The following is a 10,529-nucleotide window of genomic DNA, read 5'->3' as shown; positions in this document are numbered from 1 at the left end:
AGAGTTGTGTGACAGCCAATCACTGTTTGCGGAGACCTAGAAACGAATGAGAAGTGCTATAAACTGAATCATACCTGTCGCGCAATTGTCGTGATTTTTATTAGATTTAAACTTTAAGAATAAGTCAACCTAAAATGAATGTTTAGAAGCAGACATGTTGAAGATTAGCCTATAGGCTGTCGAGTCATTAAATGATAAGCTATTTCCTCACAAAAGTGAAGCCTCTCCTCCATTGACATCCATTTAATTAAAAAAACGTCTTGTCTCCTTCCTTGCGTACCGCAGCTTTAGCTTTGGGTATAGTGGGTAGGGAACAATCGGGGACTGTTTTACAGCGGGAGCGTGCTTGGATTGGACTGATCGCTCAGATATAAGCTCCGAATTAGCTCTGAATTAACCAGCTATCAGTCTGAGTGAGTCAGATGTAGCCTCGCCACTGGCCTGTAGTTTTATTTGACCCCGCTAGTGGGAAAAATAATTCAAACCAATATTCAAAATGCAATTTGTTGTTCATTTTCTTTAGTAAATGGGAATATAATGCTAGTTAAAGGGATAGTTCACCCAAAAATGAAAATTTGATGTTTATCTGCTTACCCCCAGCACATCCAAGATGTAGGTGTCTTTGTTTCTTCAGTAGAACAAAAATGATGATTTTTAACTCCAACCGTTGCCATCTGTAAGTCAAATAATGCTAGTGGATGGGAACTTCTACTATAAGAGTAAATAAAACTTGCATAGACAAGTCCAAATTAAACCCTGCGGCTCGTGACGACACATTGATGTCCTAAGACACGAAACGATCGGTTTGTGCGAGAAACAGAACAGTATTTATATCATTTTTTACCTCTAATACACCACCATGTCCAACCGCGTTCAGCATTCGCTTAGTGAGGTCTGATCGCGCTCTGACAGCGGCAGTAATGTCTCGCGCATATACTTCAACGAGAGCAAGACATCACTGCCGCTGTCAGAGCGCGATCAGACCTCACTAACGAGTGCTGCACACGGTTGCTGCACACAAACCGATCGTTTCGTGTCTTAGGACATCAATGTGTCGTCACGAGCTGCAGGGTTTAATTTGGACTTGTTTATGCAAGTTTTATTTACTCTTATAGTAGAAGTTCCCATCCACTAGCATTATTTGACTTACAGATGGCAACGGTTGGAGTTAAAAATCATCATTTTTGTTCTACTGAAGAAACAAAGACACCTACATCTTGGATGTGCTGGGGGGTAAGCAGATAAACATCAAATTTTCATTTTTGGGTGAACTATCCCTTTAATGTAATAATGGATAGATTTGAATAGATTTGAAAAAGAAGAGTTACCATGATTCTTAGAGATGCTCTGGAGGGCAACTTGACCTTCATCCTCTACATCCAGATCAACTGACATTCAGTTCTGACTACTTGCTAATATGAAATGCTCAGTTTTCTTCATCCAATTGATTGCTGATGGATAAACTCTGAAATATGTCACATTACAAATTGTAATGGGTTGTGAATGCAAAATCAAATTCATTTGACTTTAAATTTGCTTGAACATGACGAGTGAAGGAAAAAAAATATATAAACAACCTCCAAAAAACTAATACTTATCATCATCCAATTGATGGAAAAGAAATGTATAATGTTACAAAAGACTTCTATTTCAAATAAACGCTGTTCTTTTGAACTTTTCATCAGAGATTCCTGATAAAAATGTATAACGGTTTCCACAAAAATATTAAGTTGTTTCAACTGTTTCAACACTCATAATAAGAAATGTTTCTAATGCTTGAGCGGCATTAGTATGATTTCTGAAGGATCATGTGACACTGAAGACTGGAGTATTGATGCTGAAAATTCAGCTTTGATCACAGGAACAAATTACTATAACATATATTCACTTGAAAAACAGTTATTTTAAATAGTTATTTTACAATATTAATGTTTTTACTGTATTTTTGATCAAATAGATGCAGCCTTGGCAAGCAGAAGAGACTTTTTCAAAAACATTAAAGTCTTACCGACCCCAAAATTTATATATAGAATTCTGGTCATCTTTAGTTGTTTCATTTTCCATTATTGGTTCTCCGCAGATCTTGAATACTTTCATAAAGCACATCTCAGAATAGTTGTCTTCAGGCACACATATGTAATCCTATAAAAACAGTTCTCCGCTACACATATGCGAACGGTCATAAAGACAGCGAAAGAATCACAAAATGCTCTCTGTGTGTTTCACGGTTTGAGCAGGGAGGCCAATTGTGGTCAGATTCACTGAGAAGGGAGACGAAAGCTTGCGGCGTCCGTGTGGTTTTGTGAAAAAAATGAAAATGACACTCAAAGAGCTGTGACAGTTAAGATTATATTAGAGGTCAACCTTTATTTTGGTTTCGCATGTTTGTTCCCCCTCAAAACCCTGAGGCAAAGTTAAATAATATTTAAGAAGACAAAGGTTGTTCTGTGTCGAGAATAGAGGGCCACCAAATTTCTGTTGACATGGCCTTTTATTAAGTGTGTGGTTGCTGAGGAGAGCAATCCGAGGAGCGCTTGGCCCCTTGTTTCTCTCGCAAAGCCTAACCCGACCGTTGAGAAACGCTCAGCGCAACAGTGACCGCCGTGCTGCGGCACACACCTTATTTTCTGCTTGTCACTCGTGAAAGAAAACAAGTGCTGACTGGCACTTACCAGGCGTGGAAAACATGACCCTTACCGAAAGCTGACCCAAGAGTGCAATATTTTTAAAAGGCAAAGGATTGGTCAACTAAAAGAGAGCAGAAGTGGCGTCCTAGACAGTCATGCACTGCTGGAGTCTTCCATGATGGAGTCAGCGCTTCTTTTGCCTAAGAATATCTGTCGGCCGCTGCGGTGAGTTCACAGAGCCAGAAAGCAGTTTCATTTATGATTCGTTTCAACATGATGGGTCAGTTCCAGGGTCATCCTACACTGATCAAAGGTTAAGGCAAAGGAGGAAAGCATGCAAGAGTCTGGAGTTAAACCCTTGTCGAACTTTAGTTTAGGGTCGGGTAGATTTTTTTCATGATAATATGCTGATTTGGTGCACAAGAAAACTATCTTATTATTATCAATGCTAAAAACTATTGTGTTGCTTAATATTTTGGTGGAAACCATTATTCTTTAATGAGCATTTAACTGAAATAGAAAACATTTGTAATATTATAAACCCAATATTACCCATATATATACATACATGCATACAGTGCTCAGCGTAAATGAGTACACCCCCTTTGAAAAGTAACATTTTAAACAATATCTCAAGGAACACAAAAATAATTTCCAAAATGTTGACAAGACTAAGTTTTATATAACATCTGTTTAACTTGTAACATGAAAGTAAGTTTAATAATATAACTTAGAGAACAACATTTTCAGTTTTACTCAAATTAGGGTGATGCAAAAATGAGTACACCCCACTGAAAGTCTCTGGAGCAAAGCTAAATTTTAGACTACAAATGTCTAATTGAGTCTAATTATTCATTACACAGGTGTCCAGCAGACAGTTGACTATAAAAGGGTGTTAAAACCCCTTCCGATTTCATGCTGTCAGCAATGGCACCACATGGAAGAGAAATGTCAAGACCTGAGAAAGAAAATAATTTCTTTACACCAGAAAGGTGAAGGCTACAAGAAGATCAGCAAAGCTTTACTTATCAGTCAGAATACTGTAGCAAAAGTGGTACAAATATTTTAAAAAGATGGAACTGCAACCATCTCACAGAGATGTCCAGGTCGTCCACGGAAGTTAACACCTCGACAGGAGCGTCTTCTGATGAGAAGTGTTGAAGAAAATCGCCATGCAAGTTCACTGCAGTTATCTAAAGAAGTAGAAAGCCAAACTGTGGTGACTATTTCCTGTGAAACAATACGGCGTACACTGCAGAGGAATGGCATGCATGGGTGCCGTCCACGAAAGAAGCCTCTCCTAAAGCCCAAGCACAAAAAAAACCGCCTAGAGTTTGCCAGAGCCCATGCTGACAAAGATGAAGACTACTCGGACTTTATACTCTGGAGTGATGAGACCAAGATAAATGTTTTTGGAACTGATGGCTTCAAAGCTGTATGGCGTCGCAAAAGTGAGGAATACAAAGAAAAATGTGTGGTGCCTACAGTGAGACATAGTGGTGGCAGTGTCCTTATGTGGGGCTGCATGAGTGCTGCTGGTGTCGGGAGCTGCATTTCATTGATGGCATCATGAATTCACAGATGTACAACTCTATACTGAAAGAGAAGATGCTACCATCACTCCGTGCCCTTGATTGTCGTGCACGTTTCCATCATGACAATGATCCTAAACACACATCTAAGGCCACTGTTGGATTTCTGAAGAAGAAAAGGGTGAAAGTGATTCAGTGGCTCCTGATCTGAACCCAATCAAACACCTATGGGAAATTCTGAAGAGACAAGTTGAGCATCACTCTCCATCCAGCATCCAGTCTCTAAAAGAGGCCATATTAACCTGCTAGTAATGTTTTGATTATTTAATACATGTTTAAATAGATCTTTCATAAAAACAAGTTATGACAGTAACTGTAAATTATTATATTTCAAAAATTAATTGGAGTAGAAAAAAAACTGAAAAATCATTTTTTGAATCAGATTTAGAAGTTAATGCAAAACCTGCCTTATGTGCAATCAATAGCCTGACTGGTTCGAGCTGATAAAAAGGCAACAGTAACTCAAACACACTGGGTGCCAATCCTGTCAAGAAACAAGAAAACTGAGGCTACAACACACCGGCTCACCAAAACTGGACAATAGAAGACTGGAAAAAACGTTGCCTGGTCTGATGAGTCTCGATTTCTACTGCGACATTCAGATGGAAGGCTTAGAATTTGGCATAAACAACATGAAAGCATGGATCCTGCCTGTGTGTGGGGTAGTGTTGTAGTACTCGAGACCAGTCCGAATTTGTACTCGGTCTTGTCTCGGTCTCAGACTAAGAGGACTCAGGATTTTATCTCAAGACGAGTCAAGACCACAACTGCGAGGATATCACTAAATTGCCGGTGCATTGTCTGATTTAATTTGTTAACATCATGTGATTTGATGTAAAACTTACTGCTTAAAATGCAATCAATAACTTATTTCTAATGTGATTTGTTTTGTTACTGTTGTGCCGGGTTCAAACTCAATGCAGGATTGTCTCAAACAAGTCAAAATGAATACAAATGCCCACAAATTCAAGATATGATTGCAAAAATGTACTTGTATGAGATCTTGTCTTTTATATTACATAGGATTTAGGCCAATTAAGCAATATCACAAGAGCAAGAGAGCAGTTTTCACAAATATGAGCATGATTGCAAATGTGATATTGATTTTATACAAACCTTTAATAAACAAGAAGTTAAGTGACTTACATTTTAGACACTATTTTAGACACAAGTTTTTTTACTTTATCAGCAACGAAAATAGTTCCAAACAAACCCATGGCAGAACTGTTGTGCATTTCCGAGCAACACGCTGCGATGTTTGGTTACTAAATGAATCTGCTGCTTTGAACAAATCGGTTGAATAAATGATTCCGTGACTCACTCATTAAGTGTTTTGTTGCCACCTACTGGCGGTTTCCATTAATCTCAATATTATTTATGCAAGTGTAATTGTACCAATTCACCTTCTGTGCCACATCTTCAACACAAAGATGAATTGTATTGTTAGTGATTTGATTGGTAACAGCTCTATATAGTGTCTTATTATTCTAATTGTATTAAATATAAGACATTTCTCAGACAGTAGATATGAATCTTTTAGATGAATTTGAGGAGTGCTGGTCTTGGTCTTGTCTTGGTCTCAACTTGGTCTTGGTTTAGGTGATCTTGGCTACAATGAGCCCCTTAGTACCAAGTGAGCATCATTTAAATGCCACAGTCTACCTGAGTATTGTTGCTGACCATGTCCATCCCTTTATGACCACAGTGGACCCATCTTCTGATGGCTTTTTCCAGCAGGATAACATGCCACAAAGCTCAAATCATCTCAAACTGAATATCTTGAACATGACAGTGAGTTCACTATAAACAAATGGTCTCCACAGTCTCCAGATCTCAGTCCAATAGAGCAACTTTGGCATGTGGTGGAACAGGAGATTCGCATCATGGATGTGGAGCCAACAGATCTGCAGCAACTGGGTGATGCTATCATATCAATATGGACCAAAATCTCTGAGGAATGTTTCCAGCACCTTGTTGAAACTACCATGAAGAATTAAAACAGTTCTGAAGGCAAAAGGGGGTCCAAACTGGTACTAGCAAGGTGTACCTAATAAAGTGGGTGTTTATGTGTATATCATTTTTTAATGAATTAATAATTTAATAACATCATATTCATTGAAATACTACATGGAACATTTGTAACATTTTTTTCCTCACAAAAATGAGACTCGGTAGTAAGTCATTTCTAGAGCTCTTTGCCATTCATTCAGAGAATGAGAGAGAAAAACACAGAGATTTATTTGTGGACACCTAGAACGTGTGGTGCCGCGAGGTTGTGTTAATGTGAACATATTTTTCAGCAACTTTAAAACATTTTTAAGTCTTATCACCTCTTGCATCAGCCCTCCTACTCACCCCATCACCAAAAATGTGTGCAGAAAAAAAATGGCGTTTGAGTCAAAGCAAACCCAAAACAGCAGCGCCGCATTAAACATCGTCATACTCGGACAGACTCCTGTGTGCGCGAGCTTGAGGATCTTCTCGGATCGGTCTGGCCCGAGTAATTCAAGCTTGGAGGGGACACCCATCTAAAAACATACGGCCTACTATTATTCAGCCTAAAGGAAGGAATAATAAAAAGGGGAAAAGAAAGACAATCCGTCAGACATCTAAATCAGCTGACATCCCCAGGTCTCCCCGCGCCGTAGGTGGCTGCGCTGCAGCGCGGCGTCTGATAACATCAGTGAGAAGTTAAACAAAAGGCATTTTCCCTCAAAACGGCCATCTTTCAGCTTGACTACTGCTGTAAACATCATTCCAGAACACAACATTATGAGACATCTTACCCTACATTCCTGATCCTCCTTTCTAAAGGGAGAGCGAAGTCTCAGAGCTTTGCCAAAAGAAGACTCCTAAGAGCTTCAAGACACACGGAGGGGGAGAGTTACAGCGCTTAAAAAATGTACCACCATTCCGACAGCGGTTTTTGCTTGAGAGCTCTCGGTTTCACCTTCGAGTCTGTTATTGACACATCGAGAATTAGAATAAATTCTCTCTAGTGGCTCATGCAGACTGTCTAATGAGCTCGCTGTCATCCACAGAAGTAATTTCTCCCAGAACAAGGTTTCATACCAGAAGTTTTGGAAATCCATTTGGAAAAGGAATAGTTCCATTGACCTTAATACCTTTCCGAACATTCTCTTTGAGCATTCCTTCACTCCCTTCGGTTCTAATTGATTTCATAAAAGCGGTAATATGTAAAGGCGAGGAGGGGCTCTGTTGATATAACCTTGAATCTAAATGATCCTTGAATCCCCATGTTGTCTGAGAAACTCTTCACTGTCTTTAAACGCCTCATAACTTCCCCATGACACATTTTCTGGACCGTGTCTTTAACTTGCAGAGTGCAATTCGCCTCTTCATCTCGTGTCCTATGGTAAATTGTCTACCGTAACCTCTGCGTAAAAAGCCAACTCCCTTGCGCCGCGTTTAGCATGCTCTGGACGCCTGCTAGTTACGGCCGTCTAAGAACATATTCGCACGCTTTCTGTTGGAAAGGCACAGTATGTCATGAAGGGAATGTGCACGTCAGATACAAGCGTGTGGGCCTGTTTAACGTATTTCAAAACTTTTTTCTTTCTTAAAGGGGTTCTTGATTATGATTTCACTTTTTTAATTTTAGTTAGTGTGTAATGTTGCTGTTTGAACATAAACAACATCTGCAAAGTTACAACACTCAAGATATTTTCTTTTACAGAAATCGCTTTTTAAGGACTATAACAAACGGCTGGTAGGGACTACAGCGAGCTTCTTCCAGGGTTGGTGACATCACAAACCCCCAAATTTACATAAACCCCACCCCCGAGAACACGCAACAAAGGGGGTGAGGCCATGTTGGGCTGCTTTAGAGAAGAGGAAGAGTTGTTGTAGTAGAGTGTTGCTGTCGTGCCGTCATTTTACACCGGACTGCTTTACAAATGAGGGTCAATTCAACACTGTATTTGCACAAAAGATTAACATGACGGCACATGCTAGTCAATGAGTTGAATCAACTCCACAGCAACTACATAAATTTATCCACTAACCATTCAGAAATATCCAGTTTCATTCAAAAAGTTGTAACTTCTTCCTGTCGACTCCGGTTTGAACAATGTAAGGCTGAATACCGTTACTGACAATCCTCATTTTGGCTGCGTGAGATTCTCCAGCTTTGTTGTTGTTGAGCAACCGAAGCACAAGCTGTTAAAGCTCTGCCCTCTACTGGAAAGGGGGCCGGGAGCTCATTTGCATTTAAATGGACACACACAAAAAAGGCGTGTTTTTGCTCACACCCAAATAGGGGCAAATTTGAGAAGCTATAATAAATTATCTGTGGGGTATTTTGAGCTGAAACTTCACAGACACATTCTGGGGACACCAGAGACTTATATTACATCTTGTGAAAAGGGGGCATAATATGTCCCCTTTAAAATGTCAGTCTTGGTTAAGTCTTGGGCCTGGAGTTTCATCCTAAAGTCAGCATGAAATGGAAGTTGTGATAGTCTTTTCTTCCCTATTGTGAAACGGCTTCTCGAACAAGCATAAACGTAGGGCAGGACTTGATTTTGTCCATGGGGAATTGATTGGATGGTTGAGGTTTGGTATTGGTCTATCTGATGTGAGTGTCAGCTTGCCCCGCCCTCACACCAGTAAATCACAGCTGTGAACAATATTTATCATGGCACTGAATGTGAATGTTTAGCATCCCAGTTGCTCTTTCTCTCTCATTGTCTGACTTAATGTTTTACAGATTTCAGCATTATGTATCTGGAGATTATGCTAAAAGAGTTTGTGCTTGTGAAGATGAAGGATATATTACACAGGAACAACTATTGCAACAATCAAACAAAATTCCAGACTTTATGTATTATTATTAGTAGTAGTAGTATTAAATATCTACAGATTTATAGGATCGAATTTTGAATTTGAATCAAAATGTTGACTATATACTGTAAATGTCAATGTTGTTTTTCATGCATCTGTGATATTAAAAGCTAATGACAGCTTGACAGTTGTTTCTAAACTATGCACACCTCAGAAAGTTAATTAGTTGTCTTCAACAACACATTAAACTGAAAGGAATACATTTGACCCACTCATTTGATTATGAAATCATACTGCATTGGTCTAAAGGAGCAAGTAGTTTGTGAGTAGTGCAAAGAAGTCAAATAACAGAGATGAAGTCTAAAGGCCCCCATATACTTCAAGCAAAATCGAAGAACAAACTGATGTTACGTCATTTCGAACTAAATCAGGCCAAAACGAAGTTCATTTGGAGTTTGATTTGGGAGTTCGAAACATTTTGCCAAAACGAACTTTCCGGAAAAGTTCGCTCTGGGGTGAGTTTCCCGAAAGCATCGTTGGTGAACCATGGTTGTAAGTCCCATTGAACTCTATTGGTAACGACGGAACTTGCGACCATAGTTCGCTTTGGGAAACGCACCCCTGGCTGGTAAACACCTTCGCACTACCATTGGTCCGTGGCTATTACGTAAAAGGTAGGTGTGTGCTAAGGCTCCGCCTTCTTTCACGAGGAAATCTCCTCTGGTTCATTTCTTCGAGTGAAACATGAACACACTGGAGAGCCACTTTATGGTAGAAAATTAAGTTGTACTTCTGATGAAATGAGACACTGACATTGTTTTTCACGATTAATACTGTAAAGATATGGAAGTTTTTTTCTGCCATGAAATAATAATAATAATAAATGGTAATTGCGCAATATCTCACAATTCTGACTTTTTTTTCTCACAAATTTTTTTCTCAGAATTGTAAGATATAAACTAATATACTGTAAGATATAACCAATTGTGAGGAAAAAAAGTGCCATTTTTTCTCAGAATTGCGAGTTTATGTCTCACAGTATCTTAGTTTATATCTTACAATTATATCGCAATTCTGAGAAAAAAATGGCACTTTTTCCCCTCACAATTTGAGTTATATCTTACAGTATCTTAGTTTATATCTCACAATTCTGACTTTATAACTCGCATTTGCATGTTATAAAGTCAGAATTTTGAGATATTTTTATCTCTTTATGTCTCACAATTCTGACTTTATAAGACGCAATTGCAAGTTTATATCATGCAATTCTGAGAAAAAAGTCAGAATTGTAATCGTAATTCTATTTTTCTCGCAATTGCGAGTTTATATCACGCAATTCTGACTTTATAACTTGCAATTGCGTGTTTAAATCTCGCAATTCTGAGAAAAAAAGTAAGAATTGTGAGATGTAAACTCGCAATTGCGAGAAAAAAATGACCTTTTATTATTTTAGTGGCGGAAACAAGCTTCCATATAAATCTGCTTGATTTTAAGCAATCTGTCGTAT

This window comes from Megalobrama amblycephala, linkage group LG17 (genome assembly GCF_018812025.1).
Source record: "Megalobrama amblycephala isolate DHTTF-2021 linkage group LG17, ASM1881202v1, whole genome shotgun sequence".
Classification (NCBI taxonomy): Eukaryota; Metazoa; Chordata; class Actinopteri; order Cypriniformes; family Xenocyprididae; genus Megalobrama; species Megalobrama amblycephala.
This window is presented reverse-complemented; position numbering follows the sequence as displayed.